This window comes from Rhea pennata, chromosome 10, assembly GCF_028389875.1.
Source record: "Rhea pennata isolate bPtePen1 chromosome 10, bPtePen1.pri, whole genome shotgun sequence".
Lineage (NCBI taxonomy): Eukaryota > Metazoa > Chordata > Aves > Rheiformes > Rheidae > Rhea > Rhea pennata.
Window position 1 is genome coordinate 10,165,334 of NC_084672.1, and position 13,738 is coordinate 10,179,071.

Genomic DNA, 13,738 nt, shown 5'->3' on the forward strand with positions numbered 1-13,738 from the left:
TATTTATACACTATAATATGTATAAATATTAAATACATATAAAAAGTGTGTGTGTAGATGTATATTTATATATATATGTACATATACACACACTGTAATAATATATAAACATATATACTCATACATATATATGTTATATATATATAAAAACAGTATTTTTATATTCATATTTCTTATAGTCATATTTCTTAAACGGGTAATGAATTAAATTGTGAGTTATGTCTTTTATACACACAAGAAATCGATATAGGCTAGTTGTGTTTGCAGGCTACAAAACTCCAAGAACTGTGCCGAGAGGAGAAAGCACTAGTAAAGACCCCTGTTACATGCTTAAACACACTTATTACGAAACTCTGCCCAAGCAAGGACTTTTGCACACTGGCTTGAAACTACAGCTGTAAGCTGTACAAAGGAAATGACGACAGGATAGAAAGGACTGGGGAATATTCAATATTTGCTAAACAAAGGTCTTAGTTTGAGCGTGTGTCCAGTCATACCACAAGTATTTGACAGGAACAGTTCCCCGTGCTGGGACAGTTTGGAGAGTCACTGCTGTCATTTTGAAGTGCACCTGCAATAAATCATCTTGAACTAAGGCTCCTGCAAAAGCAGTATTTTTTCTCCCCTTCTGAGCAGTGAGTTCAAGCTAGAAAGGCGCAGGCAAGCCCAAAGGTGCTGATAAATACTGGGACAAAACCTGTAGCTGTTTTTTTCACTCGTTTGAGTTCCCCGAAAGACCCGTATCGTTTTGAGAAGTTAATTTCACACTAGCTGTTCAAAGAAACTCATTTCAGAAAGCACGTTTTCAAGCTCAGGCCCGAACTGGTGTTAAAATTGCACCAACTGACTAATAAGGACTTTACCACCTCATCTGACTTCCGGGGTGACTAGAGAGCATTTCGGAACATTTTTAACAGCACCACCTAAGAGGTGCTCTTTAAACACCATGCGGCACGTCCTCCGCTCGGAAGCCGAAGAAAAGGCCGACGGTAAAACATTATTATTTACGTTCGGAGTTACGGTATTTGCCAGACGACAGTGTGCCGGGGTCCCACGACTGATGTGGCCGCGCGGGTTAGGCACTGCAGCGACAGGCTGCCGCCTTTCAGGAGCAGTTTGTCTGGGGAGACAAAACAGGCAAAGGGTTGGAGCGAGATTACCAGCCCCGTGCTGGAGACGGCCAGAAGAAACTGAATTTGCCTGCAGTCAGAGGGCGAAACTGTGGTACGGCAGGAACCTAAGCCCAGAGCTCCCGAGCCCACCACGCGTCCTCGATCCGCGGTGACTCACGGTCCTTTGAGGATAGTCTAGATTTCAGTTATCACAGATCAACCCCTCTCCTCTTTAGGAGATTAGCCCCTCTGCGGTAGTTCTCTAGGACCGTTCAAATGGTCACACGCTTATTTGCAGAAATCAATTTTAATCTGCAGACATCATGACTCACAGGAAATTACAAGAGATGTAAGAGAAGAGCCGTAATCCCACGCCACTCGTCTGACTCAATCCCATGTAAGCGACAGCTCCAGTTCAGGTGAGCCCCGTTTCAAAAGACCTTTAATTTCCTAGCTGTAAATTCAGGGGAACTGTAACCTTTTTGCACTTACTTCTTGGTAAGAGTTAGTTTTAAAATAAATTATAAATAACTGAGTTTTGCTAACACCTTCGAAGCAGGATCAATTAGGGAGGTGGTGGGGGAGCCCATGCATGCTTCTGCTTGCAATTTTTTCTGCTCCCTTCTTACTGGGTCTGCATCATCATTGCATTCCCTGAACTTTCCCATCATTAATTTACTTCCCCCCCACAAGCTGTCTCTACTCCTTTTCTCCGCTGCTGCTTATGCAGCAATCTGAACAAACTGATAAGCAAACATTTGCTGGATCAGTGTAAAAAAAAAAAAAAAGCTGTGTTTGATTCCCAACTGTAGCATTGCTGGCAGATTACAGAGAACAAGAGACAAAATATAATGGCAAGTCAAGCTTTTTTGCACCTTTTCAATGACTTCGAAACGTAGCTTGTTCTCCTTTTATCTGACCTTCATAGTTCAACTACTACTGAATTCCAGATCCCTTTGCAGTGCAATAAAGCCTGGCTCCCGCCTAAGAAACCAATATTGTCCATAGGTTTTAAAACCCTGCACTTAGCCTCCAGCCAGAACGCCAGCCATGTCCCGGTGAAGATACCAACCCAGCAGATGCTCTAAGCTCCTCTAAGCCAGCTGCAGATTTTCTCTCCATGTCAGGAGCTACGGGAACAAAGAGTTGCAATGTTTAGTTTCTCTGAAGGTTACTTAGCGCTGCCTATCTTTGGAAAGGAGCTTAATCTCTTCCTGCTTTGATAGTAAGAGGACACACATGGGGAAGTAGTTATTTGTGCCATTCGGCAGCATTGCTAATTTTCTCAAATCAGCAGCCCAAGACTAGGTGAGGACTCTATTGTACCAGGCCATTTTTCTAGTAGTAAGGTATACACCCGAAGACAGATAATGCAACTCTGTGCAAGGTCTGTACCTAAACCAACAGAAATAGCCACACAGTGCCTAGCCAGCAGGCTTTAATGATGTAACTTACCCCAGCTGCGCTTGATGTTGCTGTACAGGGACCTTGGGGGATATTTGGTAGTTAACTTTCTTTTTGATGATCTCCTTACTTTGTGAAAACAACAGAATTTTGCTCAATCTTCCTAGCTTCTTCCCAAGTCAGGGGAGACAACATTGCAGTATCGAACAACACAACATATCAGGAAAAATAAATGGAACAGCTTTGCGGTGTCATCTGGAAAAGAAATGAAATGAAATCTTTTTCTCATGTGCTGAATGAGCCCAGACAAAATCTGTCTAGATACTGGGCCCGTTATAACCTGCTTGCAGCATTTTTGGAGGCGCAAACAGTCTGGTTTATGGCAAACACTCAACCACGCTCTGAAAAATACTCCCTTTTCTCAGAATAAAATTCTTTATAGCCAGATAAGACAGAGAAGAAGTTCAGGTATTTAGAAGAGTTTTCTGCAATAGTAAAGTACATTGGCTGTGATTTTATAGCACACTAATATTTTTTCTTAGGCTGCAAATCCTCTTGATTAAGAACTAAATGAATAAATCCTAATAAAAGGAGAGTTTTAAAAACTAAGTGCTTGTTCCAGGTTCACCTCATGTGCTGGAGAGCCAGTTCTGGGTGATCGTGGGTTACTGGAAGTCTATTCTAGGTGGATCTATGTGTGATATTTTTCAAGATTTAGGACGTCTGCAGCTTCTACTGAGTTGATTCCAGGAAAATGCATATTATTTAAGCCTTAAAATTTCTCTTCACAGAAATTTCAGGTCATTACTTTTGATTTAAAAAATGAACAAACAAAAACCCCATGCTGCTCCAGGGAGGATTATCCATGTGTAAAATTTGCTTTTTTCCTGTCTCTGAGCTACCCACGTTCCTGTGAATTTCATTCAGCATCAAACCACTCGCGGACAGGAGGGACAGCATTGGCTGCAAATAGCAGCCTGTAAGTCTCGTTCGTAAACACTGAGAACATCACAGTGTCCAACTGAAGCAGAGCAAATTGAGCATGAAGCAGCAGCTTTCAGGAGAAGCTGTATGTGAAGAGCCTCGCAGCCTCCTTGGGGCGGGGGGGGGAACAGTCGAGAGCAAGTAACCTTTTTTTTCCAACGTGCAAGCATCAGTTCTTAAGTTTCCATTCACAACTTCTCAAGCCTTACGTACACGAACACCAGTAAAAACGCTGGTGTCGGGCGTGTTTTCCCCCGCTGGGCTGTGGAAGGGGTGAGCAGGGCGCTTTCCCACCCTTCCCTTCTCCCCAGCATCCGACCGGCCGCGGCTCCGGAGCGGCCACTCCCAGGCCATTATTGTTGAATTCCGATATTAAAAAGTGGGTTCTTTTTATATTTTCCTCAGCCTTTCACCTTTATTTAAAATAGAGTGCATTCAAGGGACGTCTGTGCTGCTGGCAACAACATCACGTGAAGGAGCGCTCTATAAATAGCATCGCTATTAAATAAACTGTTGGAGCACGACACTTATTAGCACGATGGATTTAGCGTCGTATTTTATTCTTGGTAGCGCTGACTGTTCGCAGAGTGAAGTATACATTTATTTGCGTTTTGAAATGCTGTGTTCAACGCGCAAATAAAACGGGTAAGATTCGGAAGACATTTTGCTATAATTGCTGGATTTCCTGTGTGACACAGACAAAATGGCTAATATCCACATTCAAAAAATGGTTCCTGAATTTTTGCATTTATCTTCTTTAAAGGTCATTTTTGAAAATGTGGTTTCTAATCTTTTGTCTCTGCTTTCCAGCTGTACAATGTGGTTAATAACACCTAACTAGTTCACAAAAGTATTATGATGGTTAAAACATTCATGTGAGTAAAGTGCATTAAGTTTTCTCTGACTGAATGAGTCACTACAATACATCATTCAATCTGAGATGTTTGGCATGTGGAGGAGCAAGGTAAATACTGGATCATTTTCTTCTGTTTTTACAACTGAAGAAATGCGAACTCTATAAAACAGAGGCCAGACTTTCAAAGAGCTACAGAAAATCCATCCAAGTATAAATTCATAGCAGCATTCACAGCAAAATGCAGCCATACTCCAAACTAGTCTAAATTGGTTTGCTCAGGGTTGGTCAAGGTCTAATCAAAGCTCTGATTTGCCATGGAAGCTCATTAAATTAGCCTACCAAACTCCCTACTCCATCTCTGAACTATTACTGTTAAATAAGCTAGCTAGGCAAACCTAGCTTGAATTTTTATGCTCTGAAGAAATTAATGCAATGAAAGCAATCTAATTTAAGCAAACAACATGATAAAAATGAGATTTATCTGAGAGAAACAGGGACAAGAAAAAAAGAGTGTAAAAAGACAGAGGAAGTGGCAACAGACATGATTTCACCAAGAGGGCTCAGAAGCAACACTGGGATTATGGAAGAAAACCTATAGAATTGATTAGAGTAATATATAGTTTTCCTATTCCCAAACATCCTGTGAAATGTAATGAACATGTTGAATGAAAATGATACTCCTTTTTTTTTTTTTTTTTTTTTTTTTAACCATTGCATAGGGAATTAAAATAAGAGCTGCAAAAAAGCACAGGTTAGCCAACATCAAGTACACAAATTTCCTAAGCATAATGTCTACGATCTGCATTACATTTCTATCAAATGCTAGAAGTTTTAAATCTATGTGACATTTCTGCAAGGGAGAAACCAATTCAGCTGAAAGGTAAGAGCATTCTGTCAAAGAGAAATTTTACGTATCAATAAACAGTCCTTGGAAACACGTATATTCAAATACAGAGACCCTTTTGAAAATTGGACTCAAGATCTGAAGTAAGTGATACATCTCAGAAATAAAGCTACGTGGTTCTGAAAAATTAGGATAATAAAGGTACCTAAGTGTTCTTATATTCCAAGACTTTCAAAGTAGGGCCAAAATACTCACTAGTTTTTTTACTTTGCTTTTTAGATAAACACATAAAAAAGATCTCCTAGAATATATTTACATAGAAAAGCCTAAAAAGAAGAATTGGAAAAGAATAAAGAACTAAACAAGAAACACCATTTTGCCACTGTATAAATTCATGACTCACCATACCCTAAATACTGTGTACAGTTCTGATCCCCTCTTTTTAACAAAGATATATTAAAACTGGCAAATGTTCTGAGAAAGGTGACAAGAACGATTAAATGTTTGGAGGAGCTTCCACAGAAGGAATAAGTGGACAGGCTGGGATCCTTCAGCCTGCAAGAAGAGAGGGAGGTTACCTAGTCATCAGCGACACAAAGGGGTTAGATAAAGAATGGTCTTGGTCAAGTCAATCTGTTTTCATCAATACCACGTGTATAACGTTGGCCCACAACCTTTGATGGTAAAATAATTTTATGCCAGCTTCTGATATTTCTGTTTTGCTCATCCAGGAATCACGACAGATCTATCTGTGCTGCTCAGCTTCTGGAGACAGGATGCTGAACTCGATGGACTCGTGGGCTGTATCGCCATTCTCATATTCTGAGCAAATCAGACCACTTCACCACAGAGCTCCCATGTGTTGGTACGTGAACTTTAGGAGAGAAGTGGCCATGTTAGGCCCACTAGATTCTTTCTTCCTTTGGCCAGTAAACAGCTAATCATTTTTTAAGTTGGCTCTTGTTATCGAGATCATATTTTACATGCCTGCACTTTTGTTCCCTTCTTTTAAGTCTTTTGAATTTATTTAATATGTGACAAAGGCTTTCAATTCAATATCACTTTTTTGTTTAGAACAAGAAGGAAATCTACTGTGTAGTATATTAAATGGAAACCAAGTAGTTCTGGCGAGAACTCAGCACCTGCAGGGTTCAAACCCATCCTACACTGATGCTTGTTACCCTCACTCATCTCCCTCAAGTCGTATGGATTTTTGATTAAAGTATAACCATAGACTTGCATACAAATCAGTCGCTACAGTAAACAGCAGTAACGAGACATTCAGAAGTGTAACTTGTGGCTTTTAGCCATCAGTATGGGGGCTACGGGGAGTTGCACTACCCCAGGAGAGAGAGGGCTGGAGCAGTTACCATTTCTTCCAGGACAGCCTCACAGGGCTGAGGACAGTGAAGGCTGTATCCTCTGTTTTAACTTAAGCTGCCTGATTGACAGCTTGTTAATTAGCATAATGGCAAAAGCTGATTTAGACATGCTCAACAAAATGACTCTCCAGAAGCAAACTTTCATGATTTATCTCAGGCCAGAACTACAAACTCTGGCTGAGAGACTCTTGCAAGCTCCTCCAAGGTGCTGGACTGCATCGAGAAGCTGGTCTTCCTCACCCACTCCAGACTTGTATGTTTTCCAGCCTTCTGGTCTTCTGAAGGGCTTCATTGGGATAGGTCCCCAGTGCCAGTTACGAAAGAAGGGTATTGGTCTTTTTACAACTTGTCTTTGAAATGACAGTTAATTCCCCAGAGCCTCCTGGTTTGCTAATTCCTGGCACCTGTACAACTTCAGGCTGGAAGGAGGCCACTGTCCTATAACGGTGCCCCTCAGTTGAGAGACCATTCATCCAGATCCACTTTACTGTTTTCCAAATGTCCACTTCTAATAGTCACTCACTAAACAAAATCAATACAGTCACCCCAAAACACCCAGTAAACTCGTGTAGTACCTTTACTGCTCTATCCAGTTTTCATACAGTATCCAAACGACTGGTCCGTATCTGTAGGCTGTCACCTAACAGCCTCACTTCTGCCACACCTGTAAAGATTAGTTGTATCATGACGCTAACTAAGCAAGCCTTATAAGCACCTTGGTTAACTCACTGGCATGTCTTAAATGGAACCAAACCCCCGTATTTTGTTTACAGCTATGTTTCCTTTATAAAGGAAGATGCTGAAATACCTCAGATGTGTCACGGCTGACTATGCAAACACTACTGTACTGTCACGCGTAAAAGGTCAAGAGATGCCACTTCTTGAGAAAGGTCATTAAACGGTAAGGTTTTAGTCAATCGTGTCACATGGAGGGGAGCATGAATGTGCAGAACAGTTTTAAAGAAAAATTAAAACCAGCATTGCAGTTTTAGGAGAGACTCACTAAGTTATGCATTTTATGACTGAGGAACTATGGTGATTTCCAAGCATACAGAAGAAATCAAGATCTATAAGCGGTAAAACAGCAGTTCAAATCTCAACTATATTTAGTATTCATAAAACTTGCTACAGTTCATGGACCTGTTTCTTCCATCAGTTAAATTCATAATTCTTTCAAAGAATGACTCTTTTTTTTAGTTTTAATAACGTTGTTTTTCTGCTAACTGAACTTTCATTGAAACAGAGCAGTCACTAAAAACTAGACTGGCACAGACACTTATTTGCATTAAAATTTTCATTTTCCCGCTTTGCTCCTTTACACACAGGCTTCACTTGATTCATTTCTTATTCCACTCTCACTTGGCTCTGTCTGCCTTTTCATTGATTTTTTTTTTCCCTCTACTTTGCCATCTCTGTGGAACATAATGAAAACATGCTGCACTTAAACAGACTTGGAAGTAGCATAAGAGGATTGCTCATCCCAAACATAAACACGTTCCTTTTCTTACAGTTATCTGACACGTCCTCCTTTCCCCCCCCTAAAAAAAAATCCTTTTAGAAAAACAAGTATACACAGAAATACAGTACTGTGGCTGTCACTGTGGTCCAGAAACATCATTGTAAATTGTGATGTCTGGCAACGTTACTGCAGAATTAATATCATACATGTATCTGTGTTTATATATATATTTGTATATTTATTTAATTATTCATATACACACAAACACACACATATATATTAGGGGCTACCTATTAATTGAATATTGTTGCTGCTACAAACCTCATGCTAGAGAAAATCATTGCTAAGAAGCTGACAAACTGAGTTCTGACATTGGCTTCCTTAACCCAAAATACAGGTGCTTACAACCAACTCTTTAGACCAAGAGCATGCTGATGGTGGCAATTATATTTCCAACGCACTGTTCCACAAATTGACTGCACAATTTACATTCATAGAGCACAATATTAAGAAGAGCATTTTAGTAGCATTTTGACTGTTCACAACTTAATGAAAACCAGTTTTTATTGTAGAGCAAAACCAAAAGTTTTTGGTTTTATACATATTTATAATTCTTGGTTAAAGGTAACAGTGTGAGATCAACATTTCTCTATTGGTCTTTTACAATAGCCAGACATTTATATCTGAATTTAAGTGAGGATGTTCAGTTTCTTACTCACAGATATAGGAAAGATAGATGTTGCAAAAGCAATCAAACACGTGCTCCGAGCAGGGCAGTCAGGCTGGAATACCAGTCGAAAGGCAACAGGAGAACTTTGGCTTCAACAGCAATCTCAGATCATCCTGGCTGCAGCCATGCTTGGCACCAGAACAGTAGCACCAATGACAACGTTAAGTTCTGGGCGAATTTGTTTAACCCATTTATACCAGGTCTGCATTTCACATTAAGTGTTCTAGCAGACAACATTTCATTAATCATTTGTATCTGATACCATTACACGAGAGTCTCTGATGACATCTGTCACCTATGCATAAAATGCATTTACTTTATGGGTCACTACAACTCAGAAAACAGCAAACCAGCTTTGCTGATCTTGCACAGCTATTTCTACAGTCTAACTTTTGGACAAAACCCCAAAATTTCACACTGCTGAATCCTAACATACTTAAAACTAAGTACTAGCTCATCTTGGAAGTGCTGAAAAACATTCTTTCAAATTAAAGACACATACAGCTTAGCTAATGTTCATCGGTCTATTGGAAACAAACCTAACAAACCGAAAGGAATCCTCTGAAGAATGACAGAACATTAACAGTAGCTGCTAGTCTGAAAGATGAATATTGAACACCACCGATGTCTCTTCTTGTTTCCTCTTCTGGTTCCACAAGAAGAGGTAAAACCACACTGCCATAACTACAAAGACTGTTTTCTCTCCCACCTCAACCCAACTCTGGCAGAAGACTGGTGGGATTCTGGACAGTGTCAAAGAGGTGAGTAGGGAGGAAGTGAAAATAGTCGCTCTGGCTCATTCGCTGAACTTGCTATGGGGATGGGTAAGAGCCACTTCTGTTAAACAAGGCGATCCCCTCAAAAATTCTGCCATCCAGTAGCTAATCCGCAAGCAGCCAAGTTAAACACCTGTATGCTAGACAAAAACAGCTGTCTATGTGCTGCTGCCAACCCATCTGCTCAATATACCTCCTACTAGTGGGTTGAGATCTTTCAGTAAATACACAGTTCAAATGAAAGTTTTTTTTTCCTGTTCTCTAATCTTCCTTAGGACTTCACTTTTCAAAGCATCCGTTGATTAACTACACGGAAACTAGTACCTGTACTATCATCTATAGCTGGAGATCAGCTCAATTTAACTGGCTACTATGGAAATATAACCAACGCACACACACACAAAATTACATTAAAATGCCTTCTGTCACTCCTCAATACACACTGTGTTGCTCAGACTCATGCCAACAGAATTAGAACTGAATTATAAGGTTATCTTTTCAAAGAAGAAATAAGTTATGCAGGAAACATGGGGATTCAGGAAGAGACTCTAAAAGGGACACTAGTGGAAACTCTTTTTCACTGTGTCCAGCATTAGGTCAACCAATACTGCATGAAATGAAAACAAAATCAGTTTAGCCACTACTGTAGCAGGCATGTATTTCAGAAGGCACTGCGTAGCTGCTGGGCTTCAGGAAGGAAGAATAAGGAACAGGGACAAAATATTGAAGTTGCCTTTCATTTCACCCACAGATGCTTCACAGTCACACACACAGCTGTTCCTCCCAGTAATAGAAGCTAAATTTGTATCTGTGGAAGAAACACTCCTTCACCTCCATACACCCACTCATCAACACAGAGGTTTTCAAATCCACCCTCGCAAATAATCTTTTTCTAACTAAGAAAAAGACGTATGTTGTTATTGCTCCTATCACCGAATCAGCAGCTGCAGTGAACCATCAACAAAGTGCCACAGAAACAAACCTTGTGAGGAGCATCCAGCACTGGGACTGAACAGGGCATACCATTCACTCTTAATGCACTACAGCGTTTATTTTCTCTCCTTGCCTAAGGGCCTGTGTAGTTCCCCCATCTGTTTTGGGAAATATGCCCCATTTGTCTGGAAGAATGGGGTCATTTTGAAAGACTTTTAATAATAATTTTCATGTCTTTTATTTCTCAGTTTGTTTCTTCTTTGCTGTTATTTTTAGGAGAAGTAGATGAGATCAAATTTTTACCAAAAGAACATCGACCATGGTTTGGGTCTTAAGAGGAATGACTGTGCACCCACCTTTGAAATATGTCCCTAAAAAGCATTGCCCTCTACCTGCTGGGTAGAGCAAAGCTTCTTTCCACAAGGAACTCTTCATCTGACTATCTATTTTCGAGCTGGTAAAGCTTAACTAGTGCTACACAGGATGTGTCTGACCAGGGAAGCTAATGCAAACCAGCAGGACACTTTTGGCATCGTGTGCATTCCCGTTATATGATGTCACTCGTACTGCTGACGGGGGGAAATACTTTTATGTGATTTACTTTTCTAAAACACACAGGCAAAGCAGAAAACCTATTTGGAAGTTGTTCATTTCAGTATATTTCAACTTCATTTTTGGTGCAAAATAAATTAGAAGAGGTAAGGTAGAACTATATTCTCAGTTTTTCCCAGCTAGGAAATGTTTGCTGTAACATTTATGGCTATACATAAACTCTAACATAAATATGGAACTCTAATTTTAAATAACCTGATGCCAAAAAGAATTGGAAAGAGCATCAGCATATTACTTAATAACTGCAGTCCATTTTCAAGTATGCATAGATCGTTTGGTTTCAGTGCAAGTTCAACAAGTAAAAGACAGTGTTTTCCTTTGGATGGAATGTAGTCTGGAATAATAAGCATATTATCAGGAATTCATCCTCAGTCAGCTCTGCTACTGTTATGGATGCACGTGTTATTCAGTCTTCCTAACTCAGTTTACCCAAACGAATGAGGAGTGCAGAAAGAATATACGTTTTCTTTTTTTTTCCCCCCAAGGGAAGATTTTACAACTGTGCAGCAGTTTGGAGGCAATATATGATTCAATTGTTGTATCTTCCTTGCAGAGAACAGGACATATGGGATGCACGTCCCATGGGTGTGCACAGTATTTTGGAATTATTATGAGGAACTGGATCTTTCCAGAAAAAGGAGAGGAGGAGGAGGACATTACAATTGCTGGTATAGCTGGTCTTCACAGACTCACTCATAGCAAAATGAGCAAGGATTTGATGAGTTCAGTCTCGAGGAAAAAAATACAAATAAGGGATTGGCAATCAAGGTTTTTATCTGCAAAACTGGTTTGCTTCATCAGCTTATTCTTAGAGCTTGGATTCATGAAAGTTGATGGCTTAGTTTGGGACAGCTGTACTGTTCCTTCCTGTGGCTTGTCCCCTCTGCAAGATTCTCATGTTAAGATGCATGAGAGATGCTGAATGGCTCTTTAAAACCAACCACGCTCAGATAAAATGGCAACAGCTTCATGTTAAGTCTGGCTCTAAACCCTGATGGCTCAGCAGCTGCCATATAAGCATGTGAACCATGTCAACAAGGAAGGACAGCAGCCACTCCAGTATAAGCTCTGCCCAGTCCCATATTAAAATTCAGATAGGTTTTTTTATTCCTTTCATGACTATCTAACCCTTTACTTACTTTCTTTTGTTAATGTTACTGTATTTATTTTAAAATGTTTGGAATATATTAATACATTTTATAGGAAATTACATTACTTATCTCAGCAGTACAGCACTGCATTACTTGCTTAACTATGGATTGATCCCAATAAAATTGAAGACAGAAGCCTTAAGAGTAAGACACTTTTATGAAGTATCTGTTATCTTCAACTACATCCAAACCAGAGGTAAAAATCAAATTATTTTCAGTGTGGACTTGACTTAAATCAAGAGCTATACTGTTGAGTTCAAATACAGTGATGTGATTCTAACCCCCTCTCATCTATCATCCAAAATATGGGATGGAATGGTTTTCAATAGAAAGATATATTTGCTATCTCTTTCTATTTTTAAGTAATATGTGCCCTACTTGTGGCAAGAACTCAAGCAGTACACCCACGTCAAGGTCAGAGCTCACCCCTCTACTGATTTGTGTGAGGGAACATGAAGAATTTAATACAGGCAGCAAATTATTCCATTTCCCTTAATTATTTTCTCCTTGTCAGATATAGTTCTTTGGTGGGTGTTTGTTTTTGCAACCATAGTGATGAGATATATTTGCTGGCTGCCGTCAAAATAATTCCAAACAGTTATCTCCTGGCATCGTTTTTTACTCAGCAAATGCAGACATACGCCTGCTTCCACCCAAAGGGTAGGAATTTGGAGACTGTGCTCCCAAAATAGCACTTAAGTTATTTTTCTAACTCAGACCCACAGTTTATCATTTTGGTACATTTCCCATAAATTAAAATGGCTTTTCCTACGAACACAGAACTGGATCCATTCAAAAAATTTTCTTATTATTCCATCCCTGAGGGAAAGAAAAGATGATTGCCTTTGTATCTCATATTTAAATATTCTTGAGAGCGATACCTTTTATAACTTGTGTGTAATAAATTGCATGATTTGCCCACCACAGTGTTGTGCTACCATTCCTTTTGGTGTGAAAAAATACCAGCATGTGATTTGACAAGCTGCTGACAAAACCAGCTTGAATTTAGAACCACACAGGAACCAAACACTCACCGAAAGATCACACTGATCTGGCAACAGCACATTTAAAAGCGTGTGTGTGCATGTGTATAAATATATATTGAGTAATTGACTTCACTGACCTTGGACGTAAGCGATGGTTTTGACAGCTCTACATTGCTCTCGGTGTCACAGAACAGTTTAACCCACCGCTCCCGCTGGCCTGACAGCGCCTGGCGGGAGAACAGGCAGAGAGCTGGGGGCAGGAATCGCCCTCGTCGTGCCAGCGTGAACCGGCAGCGCTCGAGATTCCCGGCACGTACCCACACGAGCAGGCGTCCTTCTCCGAGCTGGAAGAGCCCCATCGATCCAGCGTATCCACAGTAACTGGATTATGAAACAACAGTAAATTCTAACTTTGCGTTTTCTCCACATCTCTTCCTATCGATATATGGCACTTTTGACTCTATTTTTTTAAAAAAGGAGGATTATAACCGGAGTTATAGTTTAACCAG

At 40.1% G+C, this 13,738-nt stretch overlaps 1 long non-coding RNA gene across 1 annotated transcript; it reads right to left on the minus strand.

The window, feature by feature from the left end:
* Nucleotides 1–968: 968 nt before the first annotated feature.
* LOC134144690 (uncharacterized) lies at nt 969–13,442 on the minus strand. Its single transcript, XR_009959454.1, has 3 exons — nt 13,367–13,442; nt 2,568–2,771; nt 969–1,120 (listed from the first exon to the last, which is right to left on the minus strand). It is a non-coding gene; the product is annotated as an uncharacterized LOC134144690 (long non-coding RNA).
* Between the last annotated feature and the right edge of the window lie 296 nt (nt 13,443–13,738).